This window comes from Limulus polyphemus, unplaced genomic scaffold (genome assembly GCF_000517525.1).
Source record: "Limulus polyphemus unplaced genomic scaffold, Limulus_polyphemus-2.1.2 Scaffold212, whole genome shotgun sequence".
Taxonomy (NCBI): Eukaryota; Metazoa; Arthropoda; class Merostomata; order Xiphosura; family Limulidae; genus Limulus; species Limulus polyphemus.
This window is the reverse complement of record NW_013665822.1, coordinates 452,152-476,952: the sequence shown is the minus strand read 5'-3', so window position 1 is coordinate 476,952 and position 24,801 is coordinate 452,152. Positions and strand designations below refer to the sequence as shown.

At 34.2% G+C, this 24,801-nt stretch overlaps 1 long non-coding RNA gene across 1 annotated transcript in view; it reads left to right on the top strand.

The window, feature by feature from the left end:
- Nucleotides 1–12,119: 12,119 nt before the first annotated feature.
- Nucleotides 12,120–24,801, top strand: part of LOC111085043 — a 47,566-nt gene continuing 34,884 nt past the window's right edge. The window contains exon 1 of the long non-coding RNA XR_002609906.1: nucleotides 12,120–12,307. This is a non-coding gene — a long non-coding RNA (uncharacterized LOC111085043). The remainder of the gene's footprint in view (nucleotides 12,308–24,801) is intronic.

The following is a 24,801-nucleotide window of genomic DNA, read 5'->3' as shown; positions in this document are numbered from 1 at the left end:
TAACGTGTCTTGTTCTATTATGTTTCTATTCTCATTTAATAACAAATATGGCGTTATTGTGCGCCGTTTTTGCTGTATTTAATTACAGACAAGCAAACAAACAAACAATCTCAGAGTTTTAGTAGTATATAGATTTCAGTTGTTGTTATCGTATCGTGAAAGGAACGAAACAAGACAGAAACCTTCTAATAATAAATGTTCAATGATACACTCACAATACAATACAATAAGGCAAGTGATCGCGTGCTGTGTATTTAAAAGAAAAAGTGTAGAACTAACAATATTCACAATGAAGAGTTTAATGGGAACTTTATCTTATTAGTCAATGTACCCCTTACACCCCTGAGAACAAAGAAAATGCTAAATAAAAATTATCTCAATTAAGTTAAATAAATTCAACATAATAAGAATACACTAAAACTGTAAAATTCTAATTACTCTTGTATTTCACTAAACTCACTTTACTGTCTCAAGGACGAAAGCCTACTACTGTATTTCTTGTGATGTATCCTAAAGCTTGAGTTCGCTTACTGTGACTATCAACAAGTACACTTAAGTTAAGTGTCTTCAAGATGCTTACTCTAAATTAAGTAAATGTAATGTAAAATGAGAAAGTAGCATAAATTCAAAGGTTTTTCCTAAAATCACTATCTGAGAGCTATAAGATGTCACGTTGAAAGTTAAAAGAAAACTAAAAACTACACGACAAACCTAATGCAAAAACGTTAAAAGTTCTAGTTAAAAAATCACACAAAAATGGGTTTCATAGCGAAAGCATGAGTTTAAATATCCAATTAGTCTCGACTTGGTAGCACACCCAAGCCCATATTGTGCGCTTGTTACCTACCTCACTCGCATGGGCGCCCGCAGGAAGGGGCAAGGGGGTCATTTGACCCCCTGGATTTCCAAAAAGAAGAAAAAAGTACTAGATATGTAAAACCATTCTTCTAAGCTTTTGGAAAATCATAAGGTATTTGTAATTACAGGGGTATTTACCCCCCTAGTTGTTTTATCTGCCGGCGCCCTTGCTTACTTGTCTAGTGGCAGGTGTGCAAACTAAAGGTGTGACTGTCCGCAGCTATTATCTGACTAGCCGACAAGAATAGTCCAGATTCATTATTATTTTTTACTGTACGAGAACCAGATAAGTAAGCTTTGACTCTCACTTAAAACTCAGTTTGCCTACAAGATAAAGTTAAAAGTTAGTAACTCACTTGCGCGCCTCATTGTGTCCAAAAGGGTAACTATACAAAATTATATAATTTCATAAGTTTACTTTTTTAACCAAAAGGGTGGAAAACATATAATACGTTCCCTTATTATATTGTTCTAGCTCTCAGGTACTATTTAGGTTTAATGAATTAGGCCACCGGTTTAATTTTCAGATATTTCGTCCCAGGGGTGAAGTTATATAGTTAAATGAGACAGGTTATGGTTAGAATGGTGATTACTTTGATATAAATAATATATTTTATTTCTTGGATGATGTGAACTTTAGCGAGTCAGTGGCATGCACAGGGGAGTAGGTGTGTGGGTTCAAGCCGCCGTCTTTCTACTCTTATGCCATAAAACTGTCGTTGTCTAGAACTACTAAAAGACACGTCTTGTTTTATTCGAGTTTTCAGATGAAAAAATATTTCAATTTTAAAATGAATGAAACACAAGGACTTGTAGGTCTTTACAGTAAAAAAATAATAATGGTAATATGCTCTTAAATTTTAATACGCAACAATTCACTGTTTAGTTCTAGATCTTAAAAATGCTTATAAGACCAGTTGAATAACAGTAAAGAATATAAGGGGATCTGTTATAACTTTTATCCTACATGTACCAGAGGCAATCTTCAATCTCCATAGTCTCCCCTAATTTCACCCCCCCCCCAAAAAAAAAGTCTTGCCTTGCGGTGCTTGAAAAGTGCCATTTTTTTGTCATTGAGCCCCTGCCATATTAATGTCCTCTGCGCGTTACTTTAGAGAGTTGTCTGCTAACTTATGGAACTTATAAAATGTTCCTTTAAAGTTGTTCTCTTTGCGTTTTTCAAAAAAATACTTAAACTTTCAACGCATAAATAATCCAGTTGAATACCTGGTATATTGGTGTATAAAATTCGAAATATTATTGATTGTTGATTTTGTTGTTAAGCACAAAACTACAAAATGGGCTATCAGTGCTGTGCCTGCCACAGATATCTAAAACCCGATGTTTAGCGTCATAAGTCTAGGGTCTTGGCGCTCTCTAAATTTTATGTCATTCTGTTGTTCTAATCAGCTTATAGTCTATCAGAAACTTTTCTCTGTAGACATGTTTTTTGGGTCAATATAAGTAATTGTTTATATGCTTTTGAAAGCATTGATCTTTTATATGTACTGAGTCAGGTAAACGACATATCGTAAAATAGATTTTAAGATAAATAGCTACTTCATTTTCAGGAAGTAAAAATTATATCAGTGAAGACATAAACGTGACATAAATATATGGCATACTCTGTCATAAATGTGTTTAATCTGTCACATATTTCAAGTTATATATAAACGTGTTTAATCTGTCACATATTTCAGGTTATATATCTCAAACTCGGTAAAACAAACGAAACAGGTGTGCTGTCATCAAAGTGGAGCCCCAGCGGCACAGCGGTATGTTTGTATACTTACAACGCTAGAAACCGGGTTTCAATACCCGTGGTTGGTAGAGCACAGATAGCCCATTGCGTAGCTTTGTGCTTAATTCCAAACAAACAAAGTGGAGCATGGATTGGTTTCTCGTTTTTCACATAAAAGATATCAAGTTACAACATTTTTTTTGCCTTATATATTTGTATTTATACCTTCCGGGAGAGTTTTGGAGAAGTAATGGTATATAAGTTGATGTAAGCGTATGTTCATTGAGAAGTAATGGTATATAAGTTGATGTAAGCGTATGTTCGTGCACAAGTGGGATTGCATTGGTATAACGACATCAGTCGCAATATGTGATACAGCAGCATAAAACTGAGAGAGCAACTTGTAAACCGATAAATAGAGTTTCCTTTAGTTCAAATTATACAAAGGTTGGTTAATTTACTCGATAGAGTCAAAATGTGCAGTTATCTTCGCTTTTGAGACTGTCGACTGTTTTCCATTTGGTCGTCATTGTGCATACACTGACAGGAGTGAACATGTGACTAATGAATATACACAATAACTTTCGTGTTTATTATTAGAATTGTAATACAGATGTTATATAAATATATTTAATTTAAAGACGAACAATCTATGGTTGCTCTATATATATATATCAAAATATCCACCTTCCTGAAAGTGAAATTGTTAAGTAATCATTAATCTGTTATGTAATCTGTATGAATATTACCAAATTACGTAAATTCAAAAATAATCAGAATGGCATAACCTTTGCACATGGACAGCCATATTCTCTTAGGTTTCTCTTTAATGCATTCCTATTTCTAGCATGGCAATTAATTAAACCTCAAATTACCAATTTTATACAATTATATATCGCTCACAACTGGTGGAATCAATATTTTGCATCCCATTAAGTAATTTTATATTTTTATTTGTTACAACATTAGTTTAAAGAAGTGGTCATAACATTGAATGAAATCACTTTTTTTTTCACAGATTTCACGTAGAGGGACAAATTTCAATATTAAAAGCACTGTTTTTGTTTAACTTGTTTTCTTTTCACATGTTTCTAAGGACACTGTAATACAGAAGCATTTCGGTGCATAAGTAGCTAAGAAAAATGTGCTTAAAAAGGTGATAGAATTCTAGGGTTAAACGTCCTATCTGCAAACAGTCATGAATTCTTAAACACCAACTGTCAAATCAACGTTTAATAATTTTGACCAAAGTTGCTACCAAGAAGCTCTCGCTCTACGCTTAATGCCATTGTATGAGCAGCAAAAACATAAGAAGTGACAATGATATCGAAAAATATACAATTGATCTAAATGTCGAACAAGGTTAACATATGGGAAAATATGGCCTGAAACAAAGCAATTGCTATTCCAAATATTGTCTTTCTTACTAACTAAACGTATAGCAGGACACAGCTACTGAATGACTGAAGAGACTAAGTCAAGAAACATAACAAATGTTGGTCTCTGTGGTTCCTTATCGGGTGTGGCTGGTAAACAAGCAACAGATATTAGGAGAGTCCCTCAAGCGTTTCAAGTGCAGAGGATTGTTTTTACGTGATAAAACTATGACATTGTTTGCACTGCTATCTTCCACGTGTCACGTGTTCATACTGACCTCTATAGAGAATTGCAGAAGCGTGCAAATTCGAGATAGTTTTCTTCTGGCTAGCATCACTTGTAAAGCTTTTGCCTTCTGTAAAGAATGGGTACTTAATTACATTATACACTCTAACGTCTGACAAGTATCCCTGGATGAGTTTTTGATCTTTTCTGTGACAAATACTTGATATAAACAGGGTTATATATTATGTCTGTTACCCACTTAAAAACTTTCAGTTTTTGTTTTAGTCTTATATATTACATTGGTTATGGTATCACAGTACTATTAGTTTACCATAATCTTCTGTTGCTTTTGTAAGATAAAGTGTTCTTAAAAATGTCTTACTTTAATAAGAACATTGTTTTTCTATGGCTGTTCTATACTAACAGATTTTCAAGCTTTTAAGGGTAGATAAACACAGCACCATCTGAACCAAGTAAATCAGGGTTTTTCTTGTAAGTGCTCTTAAAAAAAGACCTTTTTAACGTGAAAACTGGTTTTGTTTTGATAGTTATACACTAACAGATTTCAAGCTTTTAACAGGGGATAAATTCAGCAGTACTTGAACCAAGTAAATTATAATTTCCATTGTAGTTCACTGTAATTTCGTATATACGAGCTACTGCAGATAAAAACAAACATCCATACAAAACGTATGTTGAACCTAGAAAAACTCAGTTTTTATAGATTTATTGTAACAGAAGACGCTCACAGATGGATTTGATAATTATGTTTGACAAAATAATAAACATTCATAATCAGTTTGTATTTAAATAATTTTTCATTTGATAATTATGTTGACAAAATAATAAAAATTCATAATCAATTTATATTTAATAATCTTTCATTACGTTTTTTTTTTCCTTTACAGTTTCTGTAGCTTACATTCAAGGTGGGTTTTAGCTATTTTCACATTAATTTTAGGGGGTATATTGTATCAGTTTTAACTTATTTATATATTTGCGTTTTTTCTTAGGTAAATGTAATGTGGATTTTATAAAAATTTTAAATGTGCAGAGTAATCAATTTTTCTATAACACTTTGTAAGATAAAAGTCTGTACTTATTAATATAATTTGAAAGTCACAATGACTTGGCTTAACTGCACAATGGGCTATCTGCTCTGTGCCCATTGAATGCGTAATACCTCGAACTTAAAACGTCATGTATCCTCAAGCTCCCCATTGCTTCATAGGGTCAAGGTACAGTGGAAGGCCAAGTGAGACTGTAATATATATATATATACTGTAGTCTTTGTTATATTTTGTTTGTCGTTAAGCACAAAGCTACACAATGAGCTTTATCTCTGCTGTGCCAATTAAAGGTATCGAAACCCGGTTTTTAGGGTTATATGTCTTAATACTTATTATCGCTGAAACACTGGGAGGGGATGTAGTCTTTGATGGAAGTGTTATTAACCACTTGTCTGTATGGCTTTTTCTAAAAATAAACTAATAAAATGGAATGTTTTCAACTTTTGGAAATTCTCAACCTCTAGCAATTACTCAAATTGTTTTTCCCACCTGCATACAAATGTCTTTTCTGTGTAATTTCTAGCAACCTTTTAGACTGCTTCAACCACTCATTGTGGTAAAGTTATTTAACAATTTTAAATTTATTTGAAAACTGAAAGAAGTCATCCAGAAAAAAAGCGGTAATAAGCTTTCTTTTAGAAAACTGTACCTAACAACTTTAAACTATAAGAAGAATGAAAGAGATTTTCCAAGGAAAACATTAATAAGGCTTACTTCATAATGACGTTACTTTTAGAAAACTGTAATGATGGGCACAATGAAAAAATAGTCTCGTCATGCGAGAAGATGGCGTTTGTAGACATCAAGTTAAAGGCACATGATTGCAGCACAGAACTCAGAAAATTCAGCAAACTTACGAACTGCTATACGAGGACTAGATATAACCAAACCACTGTGTAATAAACATGAGTTGTTCTACTTTATGCTTTTAATGAAAAAGTTTGTTCGTCCTTTGGGGGAGGGGGAGGAACCGTTCTTTGTTTATTCGTTGATTACACTAGAATAGTTCGCTAATGTATTTTTAATGTACGATACACGTGTTTACACGCAGTACTTCTTGATAGTTTAGGATATATACATTCTGTCCAGTAATAACGAAAAATCACTCGATAGCATGAAATTAAAGAAGCTATATAGATTGGATACTGTTTTGTTTAATCATAATAAAATATTAGAAGCTCAAACTTAGATATATTGATTAGAAAATTTTAAAGCTTTACTTGTTTGTTTAAAGCGCAAAGCAACAGAATAAGCTATTTGTGCTGTGACCATCGCAGGAATCGAGCCCCAAGTTTTAGAGTTATAAGCCTTAAGCTTATCACTCGGCCATGGTGAACATATAATTTGATATTCTACAAAGAAACATAATATTAGTGAGTTTGAAGGGCAGAAAAACATCATTACCAAGTTAGCTACTTCGGCTAAGCTATTACGGCTGTAAATTTATGCGTTTTGTTCGTATTTTAAATGTTGAATGTTTTAAACATGTGACTAATTGATCTGACTGTATTGATGAAGAGAGACAAACTTCTTTTAGCAAACATTACGTAAGAATTTTTCATCACCTGTGAAACCGCCGATGCGATGAGAAATTGTTCTGATGAACAACAACATTCTCTTGTGAGTTAACAGCGATAGAGATCTCAACCTTCCAGCTGTGAAGAAATAAAAACCTCTTTAATTATTTTGTTTATCAACCTTCAACATGCACTTGTGTAGACCAAAATATTTAGTATGCTCATTTAATGTCGAGATTTGTGGAATGCTTCAAATGCTGTCATTAATACACAGAATTCTTAGCTTTCCAGCCAATGATATTACTTTCAAATCATCATTTTATACACCTTTGTCAACTCTTTAACGCATGTTCGGTCTGTTTTTTGTTTTTGTTGTTGTTTTGATTTACAGTGTTGTTCGAGTGAAGAGGCGTCTGTGGTTAAGTTTACGTCTGTGCATGAGCAAACATATTAATCTGGTAAGCTTGAAATAATACTCTTAAATCTGAGGAATGATATATACTTAGAAGTAATCAAAACATATAAAATATAAAGAAAAACATTTTATTTTTTGTCCGGCACTTTACAAGTTAAATTCACAGAGTTAGTCAATTGATAACATTATAATAAATTAAAAACACTTTATAATTGTTTTATTGTTGGTATAGTACATATATAATGTTAAACATGTTGGCGTGTTGTTAGTAGAAGTTTAGATTTTTTGTGTCTTATTAGGTGTCTTTAAATGCTGGTATAGTACAAATATAATGTTAGGCATGTTGGCGTGTTGTTAGTAGAAGTTTTGATTTTTTGTGTCTTATTAGGTGTCTTTAAATGCTGGTATAGTCCAAATATAATATTTGGCATGTTGGTGTGTTGTTAGTAGAAGTTTAGATTTTTTTGTGTCTTATTAGGTGTCTTTAAATGCTGGTATAGTCCAAATATAATATTTGGCATGTTCGCGTGTTGTTAGTAGAAGTTTAGATTTTTTGTGTCTTTAAATATTGATATAACTAGTACTGATATAATTTTTGGTGCATTGAGATGCTGGTAGTAGAAGTTTATATATAATGTTAGGTGTACTTAAACGTTGATATAAGTATTACACGTTTAATGTTGCTAATGTGGGAAATTTTTAGCAGCAGTACAGATATAAATTTAAATGTCTTTATAGATTGTGAAAATGTAGTAACCTATCTATAACATACCTTGGTTTGATATGCTAGTATATAACTGAAAAGTGAGCAGTACGATGTTAAATATGTTTTGTTTAATGTAGGAGCATTGAGATATAATTGTGTTATTAACTTCAAACAGCAGTTTTTAAATAATGCACAAAAGTAGCGACCATCATAGGGTTTTGTCCTTTTTTCAGCGTATAACATTAATATTTTTTTATTGTATGCGGTTTCCTTTCAGTCAAGAGGCTGGTGGGTCAGCAGAGGGTTGTATCCTTTCTTAAGCAGAGGAGGTGTAAATGTGTGGAATCACCATTGGAAATATTCAAAGAGCTGTTACTGGTTTGCGAGGTTTTGTGTAGGAGTATCTTTATGACCAGGATCATCTGATTGCAAGGACATGACATGAAGGTTTAACAAATGTTCTGCTTAAGGTAAGAGTGTTATAGGATGGCAAACAGGAAGAGGTTTTCAAAGATAAAATTACGGGTCTAGAAACAGCAATGAATATATATGTAATTAAAATATCTCTAAGGTGTACCAGGATCCGAAGAAAAAAGATACAGTCATAAAATTAGTGAGCTGGACCAAATATTTGTATGCTAAAAGCTATCCGGAGGGCATGGCGCCCCAGAATCTGTAGTCTGTGGTAAAGGGGGCATAATGTGACATATTTATACATAATTTCACTCCAGCTCCCGGAGGTACATGATGGGCCATCTGAGGGAAACGCCTTGCTCTTGGCAACTTCAAAAAAAAGTATTTAATGTGTGAGTTGTGGAGAATGGCTGGAAACGAGATTCGTAAAAAAAGATGAAATTCATTTTTTACGAAGAGATGATATAAGTCTTGAAGTACTGGAGCACTGTTAGATGAAATGGTGGTGCTTTGTTGTAGTTGGAATTATCAGCAGAAAGAGCCATGACAAAGATTTAAGAAATACTTGACCATGAGGTAACACTTCAGAGCATAGCAGTTATGGATAACAGATGAGTATATGTATATTTGTCAATATTCAAAAAGATTCGGAAAAGGAAACTGAATGGTATGAAATGATGCTCGTTAAGTTTTCAAAACTTTACTTAATCACTGATTAAAACAAGAGAAATATAAAAAATGTAACGATTTTCAAATAGTATAACTATATATAGAGGTAGCTTTTTCATGAAGAAACAACATGTTCAGGATAACCCTCTGGAAGAGATATCTCAGGATAACTCTCTGAAAGAGACATCTTAAGTTGACAAGATGCTCAGCTTGAGAAAGCAGTTTTCGTGGAGGATGAATTGTAGAATTTAACAAGTCAGCGAGGATGATATTGTGAATCTGGAAGTAACGTTTGTTATATTTAATACGAAACTTCTGAAGGTGATGAAGATTGTTGAAAATGTGATTCGGTCATACAACTGAATTACACTGGGTAACTCGATTTTTAAAGCCAGATGAAGAGCATGTTATTCTACGACTATAACTCTTTCGTGAAAAAAAAGAAAAGTCAGATATCCATGAAGTATGACCATAGATAGTGCAAGGAGGAATGAAGGCCTTATAATAATAGAGGAGAAAAGAGGGACTGAAACCTCAATTGGTTCCAGTCAGACACAGCATAAGGCTGAGTCGTTGTGTGACCTTGAAATTTAGTTTTGCAAGGTGAACTTTTCATATCAGATGCTTATCAAAGGTGACACTCAAATATGTAACTGTGCTAGATAGTTGGTCTGTTTGAACATTAACGAGATTAGTATTTTGGCAAGGTCGATATTTAATTTTGCTTGAACCAAATAGAATAGCTTTCTAGTCAACAGTTTTAGTCATTTCATTACAATCCCAGGGACATGCGGGACAAAGGTCACGCCCTTTCTTCGACCATTAGACGGATAAGAACCGAATAATGATGTAAGTGATTTGTAAAAAATGCTGAAGAAGATGATACGGTTGTGAACGATGTAAAAGCTTAGTGTAGGCAAGGATATGTCATTGATGAAGAGTGGGAAGTGGAATAAATAGTCCAAAAACAATGAGTGACGTGAAAGGTCAGGGAGTCAATTCATTATCCCTGTGGATAAATGTAACTAGTTATATTCAATGGAAGAGAATCATTATGATCTTAATCATCATGGAGAAGCGAGATAACACAGAGATCCACTGGGGGTAACAGTTTGTGAGGAGACCGGATGGGCATCGAGAGAATATCGGCAATATGACATTTTGATTGAAAATACATCGTTGAACATGTCAGATGCGAAGGTATAAGAGATGGATGAGAATCGGCGGGAAAGTGATGCGTACATATAGTTATTGTTTAGGACTAGATAGATTGATATAAAAAACGAGTCTAAGACCATGAAGTTCCAGGTCTTGTACTGATGATAAAAGTCGGTGGGAGTAGAAAGCCAAGCAGTGTGACAGATTCGAATGGTGGTCTAATAAGCATATAATAAACGAGGTGAATGTAATCCCCAGGAGGTTCCTGTGAGCTGACGGATAAGATACAGGTGGAAGGTGTCTTTGTGGTTGAGATCCGTCATCTGAGTCTTCTATGTAAGATGTTAGCCGAAAAGAAAACCAAACTATTTTACTATATCCGAGACAAAATTATGGCGATGGCGATATTTATAGCGTGTAGGATCGGTCGTACGGCTCTGGTCTCGGAGGAATTAATGGCACAGTAAGATTCACTTTCTTTCATAACACTTTTTTGATTTGCCAAGACTCCCTTGCTTTATCAAGATTCTCGTGATTTACCAAGACTTCATCTCGTTACTAAGACTCTTGCTTACCGAAATTCTCTTGTTTCACTGAGACCTCTTGATTCACCAAACTTCTTAGTTGATTGAAACTCTCTTGACCCACTGAGATTCTCTTGTTTCCCTAAGGTTTCCCTAGCTCCACCGAGGCTATCTTGATACACCAAGACTCCCTTAATTCACTCAGGCTTTTCGTATTTATTTTGTTAGTATTCACCACGACCATCTTGAGACAGTAGAGCCTCTTAAAGTACCAACGCTCTCTTAATTCACTAGTCTCTCTTGTTGCACCAAGACTCACCTGATTTACTGAGCTTCTGTTGTTGCATCAAGACTCACGATGTTTTCAAATTTGTGACGGATTTATTATTATATATATCTATTTTAATATCGATGTTTGTTTATATTAAATTTATATTTAGAAATGTACATAACTTGTACTGTTAAATATGTAAAGTTGTAGAAGATTCTCGGGTGTAAGAATCAACAATATATGTGTTACGTGAACGCTAGTGTTAGCATCAGTATTAGATATTGGTTTTTAGTTATATGCAATCTTGTATCAAAGGTTGAAAAATTCCAGAGACAAGTGAATCGGGTATAATGAATGTCACTGATTCTATTTGGTATTTTTTTGTTGTTGTTTTTTTTAGCTACTTGCTACTGTTAAATCTTATAAGTTGGAGAAGTCGCATATTTGTTCGTATCACTGATTATACTTTGTTCACCAGTATCAACCAGGAAATAAATTGCAATAATTACATTCCTTCTCTATAATTTCACGGTAATTTCACAAAATACAGTGGTTGTACAATTTGAGTACAGCGGATTTTTTTGTTTGTCCGACTGGCCGGGCGATGACCTGACCAGCCAGAATGCAAGTTAAAATTGATTCAACCATAAATACTTGATGGTTTTTAACACACTAAAGCTTCCTATGTAAGATATATCTATGAAAACTTACGCACGATTTGAAATAATTTTACGTGTTAAGTTTTTTATTCATACGAATTTAATATCAGAGCTTGCTCATATTCTTCCGTATATTCGAACTGAGCGTTTTTAGAACCAGTTTTAACAATTTTCAACCTTTCACGGGTGGCTGATAAGAAGAAAAAGAACGTGAGAGCTCGGTCTATTTTAAAATGACCACTTACTTTTACTATTTCAAGATTGTTAAATGTTTTATTTAGTTAATAATTTTCCTTCAGTACAATAACATTTGTCTGAAAGAAAGATTTTATCTTAAAATTACACAATAATGTACAAGTTACACACCTTCAGTGTAGGGCACCTCTAAAACGTACTGTACATACACACAGGGAACGAGATGAATTGAACAATAGTCCGCGAGATGGAGCACTTGAATAACTCCCCCACTCGGACTTGGACTCTTCCTGTATTGGATACGCTTTTGGCGTCTGCTGTCAAAAGGCAATGTTTCACGTAAGGCCACTCTCCGCTCAAGCACTTGGCGTTCTGCGATGAATGCTGGGTTCCAGCATATGTTCTGAGTGGTTATATCACAGCAAAATAATCTGGATGATGGACGGTTGTGGTCAGAGCTAAGAAATGTCCGAGATGTCTTAAGGGTAGAAACTGAAGAACTACTTAGGTAAGTTCATAGAATATACACTAACGCAGCGCGTAGTGCAGTAAAAGGGCTGCAAGGTGACTCATCCACTGGTTAACATCCATGTTTTGTCGTCTGTGTGTCATACATAACACAGGGTTTATAACATTTTTGTTTTTTATAGCTTTACTTGTTTGTTTTGTTATGGGAAAGTGATAAATTACAATAAGAGAGAAAGGGAAATAATTAACTAAATGTTTAAGTGTTTTTATTTTTATAAACATAGTGTTTCAAAATTCCTATACTTCATTGAACTAAGATTATTTACAGATGTTTTATATTACAGCGAATTTTTACAAACAATAATTTAGTTTTCGATAATTGATACTTTATTGGAATTAATTAACTTCAAGCATATATCTGAAATCATTCATTCCTATTTTACTGTAGACATTGTATTTTACCATTTATCATGATAATTCAATCATATTGAAAAGAAACGCTTTTGAACACAATTTAAAGCTTATAATGTTTTTTTCAATAAGTTTTTATCATAATGAAGCCAGAAGAATAAAAAGAGTGAAACAAGCTGTTGTTAAACATGTATCATTGTTTCCACCATTAACATGCAAATTAATACGTTAGTATTCTTTATATGCAGTTTTTTAAAGTATATGATGTGTCGTATGTAAGCTCCAATTCAGAGTGCAGATAAATTTCACCCGAGTGTGCAGTGTTAAACACCCGAACTTTACATGTCTATACAGTAGGGATGCACGGGGACCCGGCCAGATATTCGGCTCCAGCCGAGTGTCGAAGTTAGGCATCTAAGCCCTAATCTTTGTGGCAACTAACGCGATACTGAAAGTTTCAGTCAAGAATTGGTTTAGTTAAAAAAAACTGACCGCCCGCTGAAAGTCGGGGATTCAGAGAACAATAAGGGTTAATAACAAGCATGGCTTGAGAAGTGGATTTCCGGGGAAGGTGAGAATTTTGAGAACAATAGGGGATTTGAGAAGTTGGGGCTAGGCATTGAAAGTTGAATTAAAACTTCAATGTTTAGTTGGTGATTATTCGGTTAAATGTAATAAACGTCAATTTTGTTTTTGTTTCTAATTTTTGTGTATGTTGTTTGTTTGTTGTTTTTTTGGAGGGCAAGGGGAGAACCCGGACCAGGTATTCGGCCAAATTTTACTACCTGTGCATCTCTACTACACAGCATTAAGCACACGAACTTGACATGTTTATACAGTATTAAACACACGAACTTTACATGTATACACAGTATTAAGTACACAAACTTTACATGGGTGTGCACTGTTAAACACACGAACTTTACATGTGTGTGTGCAACATTAAACAGATAAACATTATCCGTGCATACAGTACTTAACTGATATGTTTGTATACAGTGTTAAAAAATTAAACTCACCCCGTGGGTGCAGTGTTCAACAAGTAAACCTTATCTGTGTGAAGTGAGGTGTTCCTGTTTTAAGCACTGTTAAACACATAAGCTACACAGTGTTAACCAAATGAACTCTGTTTAAGTGTGAACAGTCCAAACCATACGTTAGTGGGAAATAACTTGAATACTTTTAATGCTACGTAGAAACATTTTATGTCCAAGTCAGCTAGTTCTTAAGGAAAGTATACTGTGTGTCCAAGCCAACTAGTTCTTAGGGAGAGTATCCTGTGTCCGAGCCAGCTAGTTCTTAGGGAGAGTATCCTGTGTCCAGGCCAGCTAGTTCTTAGGGAGAGTATCCTGTGTCCGAGCCAGCTAGTTCTTAGGGAGAGTATCCTGTGTCCGAGCCAGCTGGTTCTTAGGGAGAATATCCTGTGCTACACAGGCGAACAGCTCGGTTTCCTCACCATACAACAGTAGATGCAGTATTTCTCCGTTGTATATCGTATATCACGTTCATACCATTGTTATCAATAGAGGCAGAATTGGATATACCTAAAGTTTGTACCGATGTTTTCTCTATGCTGTATATCGTATGTCATGTTCATACTATAGTATGTGTTATGCATAACACATTTACTGATGTTGTCTCCGTGCTATGTATTTTGTTCATATTATTGTTATCCTTTTAACTTCAGCTAGAGTGTATAGGATACTAACTACATATATATATAGACACCACTACTGCTGTTGTCGTGATGAATTGTTTAAGAGACTTCTGGTATCTAACGAACGAACTTAACGTCTTCATTTTTTTTGATTTTATGTAATATGTAGATACTGAATGATAATATTGTATCATCTTAGTTTTGTAACAAACTAATATCTCGCTTCTTGAACATTTTATATGTATCACATTTTTACTGCAAATAATGTCTGTTATGTAACAAATGTGTTCATATTTTACCTGTTAACATATTATTTACCTCCTAGTATCTTTGTGGTCTAACATATTATATGTTCGGTTTATTCATCTTCTATCTTTTTATCTGATGCCTAATCTGGCCAACGTGTTTATATAATAAGACTGCGTGCGTGCTTGTGTTTTATTCTCTTATTATTTGGGAGTGTCCGACTTGAGCTTCAAGAGGACAACACTCCCTTTATTTCTATTTTTCGTATAGTTTCCTTCCAAATGTTTTTGTTAAAGACTAAAGCTAGTTAACTTCTGTGTATGAGGTGTATCCCGCAGCTCTTACTGTCCATGTTTGCTCACGATGCGTAGTCATAGTTAGTGGGGTGTGTTTTACCTTCTAAGGCAATGTTGTTAACACAGAAAATATATTTTATATCAAAAAATTTATATGACAAGTATTGTATTCTTATTCAGGTATAGATTATATGAAGTGTACAGAAAGAAACAAATGAATAAACTCATTGGATTAGTTGGTGTTTACGAATAGAAATGATTCTTTGTTGTTTTAAGGTTCTGGTTTCTTTATATTTCTTGACAGCAAAATTTAATGCTCAAGAAAACTTTCAAAAAACGTAAAAAAAATTAAATATTTTAAAGTACCACTCCGCAAAACTGTTAAATCAATATTGTCACACAGCACGACAAAACTGTCAAATCAATATCGTCACACAGCACGGTAAAACTGTTAAAACAATATTGTCACACAGCACCATAAAACTGTTAAAACAATATTGTCACACAGCACGATAAAATTGTTAAAACAATATTGTCACACAGCACGATAAACTGTCAAAACAAATTTGTCAAGTGGCACGATAAAATTGTTAAAACAATGTTGTCATACAGCACGATAAACTGTCAAAACAGTATTGTCACACAGCACGATAATACTGTTAAAACAATATTGTCACACAGCACGATAAAACTGTTAAAACAATATTGTCACACAACACGATAAAATTGTTAAAACAATATTGTCACACAGCACGATAAACTGTCAAAACAAATTTGTCAAGTGGCACGATAAAATTGTTAAAACAATATTGAGAATGCAATAGCTAAGTTCGATTAATTTGCTTCGTTTGTGCATTTACATACAAGGTTACTGATGCTAATCTGTATTTGCATTTGTTTGCCCTGTTGCTATAGTTTCGTGCAGCGATTAGCAGCCTTGGTCTCGACTTTATATAAAAAACACAATCCCTTCTTATTTAAACTGGGAACTTGGTGTAAAAAAGATAATAATAATTAAATAATGTAAAATATGTTAAATAACTAAATAACGTGTATATATAAAAGTAGCACGAGGTTGCAAAGAGCTAAGTGTCTGCCCGTGGTCATTGGTTCGAAATTAGGGACGGTGCTACACTACCTGTACTGCGCACAGAGAAACGTGCTGCAACAAGACTTCATAAAGTGTAGGAAAGAGAGCCTGTGCTTTGGTCGGTGCTATAACCTTCTATAGCGTCTAAACATAACCGCAAGTCACTCAATACTGCTAAAATTGTTAAGGCAATATTGTTACTTAGCATTAGGTAAAATTAGTAAGGCCTGGCAATGGTCTGTTGGCTAGAACGTTTGAATCGCAATGTGCGAGTCGCAAGTTCGAATTTTATAACAGATTCGCCTTTCGGTCGTTGTGGCGTGTTATAATGTAATGGTCAATCTTATTATTTCATCAAAATTAGGGACGGTTGGCGCAGAGAGCCCTCTTGTAGCTTTTTGCGACTTTCAACAAAGAATCAAAGATGTAAAATTACTAAAACAATATTTTTGCTCACCACTAGATATAATTGTGAAAACAATATTGTCACTCATTGCTCGGTAACATTGTTGAAACAATATCGGATGATTTTGGTTTGAAACTCACAGAATGATAATAAAGGGTTTTGACTAAAAACAAAGAAAACGTGATCAACATTCATGAATGCTGTGTATTTTATCTTTTACTGTCATTCTTCTTCTTAAACATTGTTTATTTTATCTTTTACCGTCGTTCTTCTTCTTAAACATTGTTTATTTTATCTTTTACCGTCATTCTTCTTCTTAAACATTCTTTAGTTTATCTTTTACTGTCATTCTTCGTCTTAAACATAGCTGCATAGTCCAAAATAGTAAATGGTTTTAGTATTGCCTAAACCAGCGGCAAGTATAACTAATGTAATATTCTCTAAATTTACAATAGAAATTAAAAACGGCCTGGTGGTTAGGGCACTCGACTTGTACTCTGAAGGTCGCACATTCGATATCCCGTCTCCAAACATTTTCACTCTTTCAGCCGTGGGCGCGTTATAATATGATGGTCAATCCAACTATTTGTTGGCAAAATAGTATTCTAAGAGTTGGCGATAGGTGGTATTAACTAGCTACCTTCCCTCTAGCGTGGCGGCTAGCAAGATAGCCTTCCTGTAGCTTTGCGCGAAATTCAAAATAGAAAAAAAGTAAAAACCTTCAAAGGGTCAATTTTGGACAACGTTTACTTCCTGAAATGTGACATTTTAAGCACGTTTGGACGATGATCTAAATATAAGTCCACTTTATAATCTATTAAAGGCAGTTTTTCATCACAATATTTCGCAATAGAATATGTATCGTTAGGTGGAGATAGCCATATCTGAGCGCAGGTTTTTGTATTATTTCGACAGTATCTTTAAATCAAAATTTACGCAATTTTTACCCTTTAAAAATATGTTTCAGATGTAGTTTCAATAGCTTGGTTGTCCCTTAAAGTTCGTAACTTTAAAGATTTAATATAGGCAGTTTGCGTTAATTATGTTTCTTGCACTTGAAATGATTATTTTATTTATTTTTTATTCCAAATATAGTCACTGAAATTAGTGTATATAAAATATTGTGTAAGAAATGTAACCTGAAAAAACACTGTAAGCGTTATATGTACGTAAAATATAGCTAACTAGCTTACATGATCCGTAAAATGGGCGAAAAAACTGTGTCTAACTATCCATGACGAAAACCTAATAAAAATAAAGTCGTGTGAGGAACAATTTTTCTGGAATGTTGGGTGAAGATCAGCAGTCCCGGAACTGCTTGATAGGTCCGTTGAATCCATATAAATTCTCTATAGTATGTTGGAGTAATGAAAATAAACGTGTTGGAATTATGTCACGATTTTTGTAGCAGTTGATTTAAAAAAAATTAACAGTTTGAAATTCATTTGATCCCACTTTTTTGGGTCCAGACACAGACTGTATTGTACTGTAATAAAACAACGTTTCACACTAAGTCAGGGTCACCTTTTCCTACTATTGCCGTTTGCAAAGAGCGGTCCAGACACAGCCTGTATTGTACAGAACTGTAATAGAACAATGTTTCAAACTAAGTCAGAACCACCTTATCCAAACTGTTGCCGTTTGCAAAGAGCGGTCCAGAAACAGACTGTATTGTACTGTAATAAAACAATGTTTCAAACTAAGTCAGGACCACCTTTTCCTAACTGTTGCCGTTAGCAAGGAACTTATTTATCTACGGTAAACTAAAGTATTAACTCTATGTGTGTTTGATAACAATATGAAATAGTGTTAATCATACATTCTGATTTATTAGCATAAAGAAAAGGCATATTTCATTGTTGTGCGACAAACCATCCCACCTAGATAGATGTGTGAAGGAGTATATTTAGGCTGAGTTTATGGGGGGTCGGAAAATTGTGTCATAATTCACTACCTCTAGAACCATCATGAAAGAGATTTAGTAAACCAAGTTTGAATGGTTAAACCACGTTAAAGAACTTGGCTAGTTAAGAGAGTTTGTTGATATTAAAACTTTGGCCAAAAAAAAAAAGAAAAAAGAAAATAATGCACCGATTATTGGATAGTGAACGTGTATTTATTGACAAAACCCTGAAATGTGAAACGCTGATTGGTTACTGAAAATCAAATTGACGCAGCATGGTCATGCGAAGCATTTAAAGGACAAGGTAGCAAGTTTATTTCAAGTGCCTTGTGGTCGGATATACCTTATAATTAACCTTTAATATTTTTTTATATCTCGTATTAGCTGGTCCTTCTTCAGCATCACTGAATATTTATGTTAAAAAAAGCCTCACCTCAGCGATGAGTCTGTGAGTTTATATCGCTAAAAATCGGGCTTCGATACTCGTGGTGGGCACAGCACAAATAGCCCATTGTGTATCTTTGCGGTTAACAACAAACGAACAAACAGACGTTTTAAAAAAGGGTTGAAGTTATGCGAGACTAACAGTTATAAGTTAAACAAAACGAGTTTTAATATACTGAAATATAGGTTGAGTATAATACGACGGGCAGAATCTCTGTAGCAGTTCTTTTGGAGACTGTCTGAATATATAATTTGTACATAGGCTAGAACCGTCCACTTATTACCTAGTTGGAAAGGTTACATGTAAATATAGTGTGAAATTCTGTGCCTTCAGGTTTCATGTTGGTACACGTAGAGTCTTCAACCAGGGTAAATGTAACGAATGTCTAGTATTAGGCTGAAGGGTAAAGCTTAGCCTGGGAAACTACATTAGACAGATTTAAGTCATAATTAGTTGCGTGGGATTCTTCTTAAATGAACTCTGCACAAAGACTGTACCCTAAAATGTATATACATTTGTCATAGTTAACATGTTATGTGGTTATAGATATATGTGTTGTTACGTATTAGAATTTCAAATGGTCTGAAACCGATTTAACTGATAATTTAAATTTAATAATTTAATTGTACTTTGAATTTAACAGTTAAGTAAAAGCCGATATATAGTTAGTTTATGATATTCGCATATTTGAAGATTGATGCACACAGTTTTCTTTTCTTTTTAAAAACAAATACGTTTTAACATACACAAAACAATACAATTTACAATAACAATTATTACAAATAGTTATTACAAACAATGAATTAGAAACAAAAGTTGTTATCTTATCGAGAGTTCAAGATGAGCAAGTTGATTACGAGTTGACGTAGGTGTATTTCACTTAACGGGAAGCTAGCTAACTTTGTCCTTCGTTATTTATCGGCCACACACGCTGAGTTTTCCACCGTTGAAGTTAGGTAATGTTTTCGTAAAAGTACTAATGTCCGATGAGAATCCACTGAAGTTAAATGATTTGTAATGTTCGAATAAATGCTCCTGGTCAAATATCTTAAGTTTTCCGATTGATAAGCATTCTAACAATCACAGTTATAGTTTCCAAAGTTTATAGCACACTGACTATAGCAAACTAATAATAGATACTATCTTTTTTGGCGCATCGCGTTGGTTATATTTATAGGCGTGTGGAGGCTTTCTCGAAATTTCAGTTTTAGGTAACAATACTGATGCTACAGTTAAGCATTTACGTATATACATATATTGTTGATTCTTACTCTCGAGAATCTTCTACAACTTTGGAGAATAGGTGGGAGTTTCGCAATACATATTTAACAGTATAAGCTATGTATATATGTTTCTAAATATAAATGTAATCTAAATAAACGTTGATATTAAAATAAATATATAGTAACAAATTCGTTACAGTGTGTACAAACATATTAATGTGAAATAATTCCAGATCTGCATTTTAAAATGTATATGTTTGTTCGACTGTTGTTGAATTTCGCGCTAGCCTTCCTTAATTTTGAAATGATAGACTAGAGAAAAGACAGTTAGTTAACACGGCCCATCGCCAACTCTTAGGCTACTCTTTCCCAACGATAAGTGGGATTGACTGTAACATTATAACGTCCCCATGGCTGAAAAAGCGAGTATGTTCTTTGGCAGAATTCGTATCCGTGACCCAGGCCACTAAGATGTATGATGTGTGAACTAATTCTGACTTTATGTGCTGTTGTTATGAACTGGCATTTTTGAGTACGTGCATATGTCACTATCAATCAATGCATTGTTGGTGTTTGTTTTAGAACAAATCCATATTTGGCTATCTGCTGTTTCCACCACAAGGAATCGAACTCCAGACTTAAGCGTTGTAAGTCAGTAAACTTACCGTTGTTTCACCAGAGGACATCAATGTATTCAACTGTTACAACTGATCATTGTTTCTTGGAACATAAAGCGTGTAAAAAATCCTGGAACATCATGCTGGAATATGATGTCAGTACAGTTTAGAGTACAGAGGACTGATAGCCTTATATTAAAACGATTTTGGAGCTTCTCCATATCGTTACAATACACGCCGCCATGTCTGGTCGTGCGCTATCTGACAACCGTGCATCTTGACAATAGTCTTGCTACATAGTTTCCATTGCAAAAGGCGCCGTTATAAGGCCGGCAAATTCAAAATACACCACTCCTTCCTGTTTACTTGCCGTGATCCATCTAGTGTACGAATACGATGGTTTTCCAATGTCAGTTCCAACAGTCTGATCACGCAAAAATCCATGGGCGCTACATCAAGCGACTTGATCGATATGTTTTCGTAAGGAATAGCGTTATTACCCGCTTCATTCTCCAGCTGCTTGAGGTATGTGATAGTCGAAAGGGAGGTATTAGTATTACTGAAAGCCTTACCTTGGTGAACCCATACCCTGTTGGCCTCACTTCAAGCTAAAGATCCTTTTCGATTATGTTTTGTACTATTGATGGGGGCACGAGGACGGCTTTTGCTACTAACCTCTGTGTTCATGGATTCTTGTCTTTTACAAGACGCCACGCTTTGCTTACAACGCCTGGTGTATAACTTGTTGCAGGCTTCTTTCTCGATGGTCTTAAGGCCCTAATTGATCCATATTCCTTTGTTTTCTATTTCCATTAGGTACAAGGAATATCCCCACTTTGGAAATTCTAAATTCCATGTCTGAACACATCGTTATAATCTGGGGGTATGGATGTTTTTCGTCTAAAGGGCTGTTACATACCCTTCTCAAAAGCAATCAATTTTCGGTAGCATCACACTACCTACGTAATGCCAAACAATGTCAAATTGTAGTTTTGATACATTCTGTTCCACCATGATTTATATTGGCTGTAGTTGTCACATGACTTGCTGATTTGCATATTCAAATTGCTTTATTACAATTACTCAACCATCTGTTTAATTTTTATATAAACGTGTTATTTCATGCATGGTGGTACATTGGACTAGGGCCTGGCATGGTCGCGGGTTCGAATCCCTGTCTCACAAACACGCTCGCCCTTTCAGCTGTGGCAATCCCACTATTCTTTGATAAAAGAGTAGGCCAAGAGTTGACAGTAGGTGGTGATGTCTAGTTGCCTTACCTCTAGTCTTACAGTGCTAAATTAGGGACGGCTAGCGCGGATAGCCCTCGTGTAGCTTTACGCGAAATTTAAAACAAACCAAACCAAACCATTCAACTAGAGTATTTAGGTACATATTTTTCACAGTTATATGCATGTTGTTACAACTGAACAAATTATTTAGGTGTATATTTTTCACAATGATCCTGATATACTGTGTATGTATTGCAACGCCTAATCTATTCAAGTACAAGTTGATCCTATAATTTCATACATGGGTTGTAAGTAACCAATTTCTGTATTCGGGTAAACAGTGCGTGACTCAATAATAATAAGATAACCGAGTTTTATGTTTGTGTTAGTAACGTAAATATATGTTTCTATGGTGATAGTATAATAATTTTTTGTATCTTGGAATTACTACCATTTTCTAATAACAGAAAACTACTAGTTGTTACATCTTTAATCATTCGAATACTAACATTAACTATATACACATTTCATTACACTATTTTGTTTAGGAAAATGTGTAATTAGTGTCGATTTACAAGTTAACAATCATTTGATTACAATTTCTTTTTGATGGTTTTCGTTCTTTCTTCTCTGGTTTGAAATATTAACTTTTGTTTAACAAATATACTACAGTGATTCCCAACCTATGGTACGCCTACTATTTCTAGGGATACGTAAGAATCTTTGAAAAACATTAAAAAGAAAATAATCCGAACTTCTCAAAATTGGAAGGCAGTCTCGGTGAGTTGCCAACGTATTACACTAGCTTTTATCCAACGTTCATGTATTGTCGACTCCTCCTTGAATTATTTCTCTTTAATTTCAGAGTGCCCTTGCACCCTCTATGTACAGATGGCACGGACGCCCATATTAAAGCAATGCAAAAGTTATCTGGATTTTATTCTTTACAGGTCATCAGAAGCCAGATATAGAGTCACTCTTTCTCCGATGAATATGTCGCTTTCCAGCTATCTAGAGCGTCCCAAAATCGAAAACTGGCGAATAGCCAAAACCGAGATTTCTTATTTTCGTTCATCATCATCTTTCTCCAATAGGCCTAGCGCCTACCTAGTTCTAGCAGTAACTATAATTTCACCATCATTTCATCGAGCAAAACAGTTTTCACGATCTTTGACTTCCATAATTTTATTATTGTTCTATGCAAAATTTATAATTTTTTAGAATACACTCTATAGCCTAGTAACCCACGTACGCCATCTTATAAAAAAAAAAGTAAACAAACAAACGTTACTGGCTTCCTCACTGGTAAAACAAATATAACCAGAATTTCCAGTCGTAAAATGTAACTCTACTGTAATGTTACGACAGCGGAAGTCACGCGACGCTGGAAGCATGCGCGCTAGAGTTTCTAGATGGATCATGACTATTCCTGACAACTCTAGTATTTTCTAGGCGCCCTCTTTTTTTGTATATAAGCCCGGCAAATAAAGCGGAGATAGAATTGCAGATAGACAGATTTAGAGATAGATAATTCGAGTCAAGCGAGCAGTAGGCACCGTAAGTAAAGTGTGTGAATCGCTATGAATTATAGCGTGTGTTTATAAAAGTAATTAAATTTAAAGTGACTGTGGAAACTAAGTGTATTACAAAGTTTGTAACGAGAAAGAATAAATAAATAAATAAATTGAATTAAGAAAGAACTCGTATCGCCGAAGTTTCTCGGAAAGAAATTTTACGGGAAATTATCAAACAAGCAGATACGTAACAGTACAGTAGTCATAAAAGTATTATTCTAAAGTTAACTAAAGGGAAGGTATAATGATGAAAGTTGATATTCTAGTCAAACATCAAACTTTCGATAGACAAAGAGGGGAAGCCAGTAACGTAGGGATTTTATTCTCCTTGTAAAGTCGAAACCGCTTAAGTCTGCTATATTATCATTAGCCGATCAAGTGATATGTCCACTTCCATCCCTGTCTTGTTTGGTTCCTTTTTCCAAGTTCAGTAGCCGGTTCTACATTAGTTTTTTTTAATTTAGCGATATTTTTTTCCCTGATACTTGTTTGTGTAATTTGTAGTAAGAAAGACACAAACTTTACAATGATCAGAAACGTACACTTTAGCTACAGTTTCCAGATGTTTCACTGTTGGTGCTGTGACACATAATTTTAATAGTAATGATTCGCTGTTTCACTGTTAATGTTGTGAAATTTCAGTTTAATAGTAATAATTTAGTATTTCACTGTTGATGCTGTGACACAATTTTAATAATAATATTTCGGTGTTTCACTGTTGATGCTGTGACACATAATTTTAATAGTAATAATTCGGTGTTTCTCTGTTGGTGTTGTGACACATAACCCAAACAGTAATGATTCGATGTTTCTCTGTTGGTGTTATGATACATAACCTAAACAGTAACAATTCGGTGTTTCACAGTTGATGTTGTGACACATAAATTTAATAGTAAGAATTCGGCGTTTCTTGGTGTTATGACACGTAATCTAAACAGTAACAATTCGGTGTTTCGCTGCTGATACTGTGACATAATCTCAAAAATAATAATTTATTGTGTCACTAAAGATGCTGTACACATAATTTTAATAGTAATAATTTATTGTTTCACTAAAGATGCTGTACATATAATTTTAATAGTAATAATTCATTGTTTCACTAATGATGCTGTACACATAATTTTATTAGTAATAATTTATTGTTTCACTAAAGATGCTGTACACATAATTTTATTAGTAATAACTTATTGTGTCACTAAAGATGCTGTACACATAATTTTGATAGTAATAATTTATTGTTCACTAATGATGCTGTACACATAATTTTATTAGTAATAATTTATTGTGTCACTAAAGATGCTGTACACATTAATTTTAATAGTAATAATTTATTGTTTCACTAAGATGCTGTACTACTATTAATTTTAATAGTAATATTTATGTTACACTAATGATGACTGTACATTATTAATTTTATAGTAATTATTATTCGTA